The sequence below is a fragment of the Gracilinanus agilis genome, chromosome 2 (genome assembly GCF_016433145.1).
Source record: "Gracilinanus agilis isolate LMUSP501 chromosome 2, AgileGrace, whole genome shotgun sequence".
Lineage (NCBI taxonomy): Eukaryota > Metazoa > Chordata > Mammalia > Didelphimorphia > Didelphidae > Gracilinanus > Gracilinanus agilis.
In genome coordinates this window covers 327057163-327060610 of record NC_058131.1, presented here as the reverse complement: position 1 = coordinate 327060610, position 3448 = coordinate 327057163, and positions in this window count along the sequence as shown.

The following is a 3448-nucleotide window of genomic DNA, read 5'->3' as shown; positions in this document are numbered from 1 at the left end:
TATATATATATATATATTTTATAATGTGTTGATTTAATTAAATGACTTCGCATTCCTTTGCAACTCTGGAACCAGAAGTTCCTAGGATTTTATCTTCTCTAAGGTGATCCCCAGCTTCAATCATCTATGACTCTGGGGCTACTTCTTTTTATTTTAACCCTTAAACTTCCTTTTTTTAAAAACTTAACTTCTGTGTATTGGCTCCTAGGTAGAAGAGTGGTAAGGGTGGGCAATGGGGGTCAAGTGACATGTCCAGGATCACACAGCTGGGAAGTGTTAACTTAGAAAAAACGCGGGACTATTAAATAGTCATAAAACCACTCTTTAATCAAGGGAAAGGGGGATGAGGGCTACTTGGCCTCTTATGCAGAGCTGCGCCTTGTGCAGAGTCTAAAGGAACACTGCTTCGCTCTGCTCCCTGATCCCCCTGGGAGTGACACCACGCTAGATGACCACTCCTAGGGACAAAGGAAATTGGGGAACTTATATACCTTTTGGGAAGATCCAGGGGCTGGGAGAGATGATTGACATTATACTGACAGGATACAATCAAGCTAGAGAAAGGGATCATAGCTAGAGGCTAGGGTGTAGGGGAAAGGGCTACTTACACAATGGATACCAAAAGATAGTTCCTGCCCAGGTGTGCCTTCCTGGGACAGGGTCTCTGATACAATGGGCAAGACTACCTAGGACAAAAGGGTATTTAGCATTTACCCTGGGGTCCATTATTCAGTCTGCAACTGCTAGCCTGAGATTCCCTTCAGGGTGGATTCCCACGGGAACAGGGAACAAACACAAGCTTTGGGGGTCTCCAACCTACAAACTATTTCTAAACTTGGGGTTCATCATATCTCACTAAGCTACAAGTTTGGGAACTCTAAATTCCATGTCGACAGAAGTATCTGAGGTCAGATTTGAACCTAAGACCTCCAATCTCTAGGATCTCTAGGCCTGACTCTCAATCCACTGAGCTACCCAGCTGCCCCTGGGCTACTTTCTTTAGATAATGATTCACTTTGAAATTCAATCCAAACTCAAAGTCCATTTCATTAATGGTCATAGTAAAGAAGACTACCAAAAGACCTCAACTACCATTGTTGATTATTCCATATTCTGAAATAGGATCTTGGGATTTTTAGTTGAAAGTGAAAAATCAACTCCTATTTTATAGAGGAGAAACCCGAGTTGAGAAAGGGAAATGACTGGCCCTTTGTCATGCAGCTTTTTAGTTATAGAGATGGGATGAGAATGTACTGCTCTTTCCACTATTACAGGTATGAGGAGAATTCCACCCAAGAAAACCATGAAGAATCCAGCATTTGTTTTGCATATCGCATTACACACCAGGTGCCAAATTCGAGGCACAGGGAGGATTAATGAAATGGCATCTCTAATGTGCTTCAAAATCCTCAGAGGAAGTTCCCCTGCTTCATTACAGGGTAATATTATTCCAGTTATGGAGTTTAGTTTAAAAAATAATGTTTTCTCTCCTTTATTGCTAATTTCTCTAGGTTTACCAGAGACAGCTTCCATCTGGATATGCAAAATTCTTCTGCTTTATCACCTTTCTCTCTCCAGCTCCTGCCCCAAACAGTTGTCATTATAGCAGACCCTAAAATGACTTTTACCAAGCTCCTCTGTGAGTAGGTTGTATGTACTAACTGTGAGGATCAAGGAAAGCAGGGACCATGTTTTATTTGTGGTATAGCAGATGAAGTATTGGACTTGGAATAAAAGTACCTGCATTAGAAGACCAGATCTGCTACTTACTAACTGTGTGTTCTAGGGAAAGTCATTTCTTCTTTCTAGATCTTCACCTCCTTATCTGTCAAATGAGGTTGTTGGACTAGTTTTTCTAAGGTCCTTTTAGCATTTTGTTGTAGGGGCATATGCCCCATTTCCCTTGTCTGGAAATCAAGGGGAACTTGTATTCAATTCTTTCTAAAATAGTTTGAATCACCTCATCGCATGATCTGAAGCTTCCAATTCGACAAACATTTTTAAGTACCTACTATGTCTATAACCCTGTGCTCAGTGCTGAGATTCAAAGATGAAGAATGGGCTGTCCCTCCCATTCAGAATTTTAATGACAGAAAGAAGACCTGCACCCAAAGGACTGTGGTTCAGAATAAAACATACAATCATTTGATAATTCTTTTTTCTGAGAACTTCTAAATGCAAATGAAAGGTCTATGAAAAGTTTGTGTATGTGTATAAGGCTGCTTAATGTAATGGTAAAAATTGGACTTCAAGTCAGGAAAGTTGAGTTTGATGTTATTATTATTAAAATCATCTCAACAAATATTTTTGAGGTAAGAATATTAGTTTATTGATTATAGCCATTTATTGGTTAAGTCAGCATCATAACTAATAAAGTGACAAAGGTCAATGGTCTCCTCAAATGACCAAAGACCTTAAAATTTGATCAGGTAGCTCAACAAATAGGACTTTAGGAGTTCATTATTCATCACCTCCCTTGAATATGCCAAGACATCTCTAATTGGTGAATAACTAATTAAGAGATGGTCTATCAAACCCTCAACCCTTCCCCACACCAACAGGAAGTCAGTTGGAGGGTTGCATGTAAGCTAGAATAGATCTTATCCCCTTTGTTTATTAACTAAATTCTGTTAAAAGGGAAGATATTCTTTGGTTTTTTCTAAAGACAAAGAAAATGCAAAAATCAATAAAATAGATGTAATCTTTGACCCAAACCCTAGACACAGGAATGCACAGTAATTTTCCCCTAATATACAAGAATTGGGCTCTTTCTACTCCAAGGCCCTAAAATAAGATTTAATACTACATATATATGTATACATATATACATATATATGTACATATATATATATATAAAACTTCTCATAATACTTGAGTCTACCTTTTATATACTTGTGTCCAAGTCAGAAAGTCATTAACACTCTCTTAGCTCCTGGTTCTTAATAAGTAAAATGAGGATAATAAAAATTTTACCACCTGTAGAATATGGCTATTATTAGAATTATGCTGGTTAACAATTTTATGAATGATTTGAACAAAGGGAGTGACAGCTTCCTTAGGAGACAGACAGTTCAAATTTGGAAAAGATAGCTAGCTAACACATGCAGAGCCAAGAGACAAAAGATTGTGATAGACTTGAACTTTCTGCCAGATTTGCTAAGAAAATAACTAATGGGGCTAACTGTAAAATATCACATGAGCATTAAAAATAATAATTTAAGCAGAAGTAGAGGAAGACATGATTAAACCCTAGTCTAAAAGTCATTTGAAGACATTCAGTACTATATATGTGTGTATATACATACATATGTACATATGAAATCAACTTTAGAGATCTGTGGATACTTACATATTATATACATATATGCATTTGTCTATTTGTGTGTCCAGATACATGTTCAAATTTAAGCTCAAAAGCTCCACTAAGACTTATGGGACATGCATAATG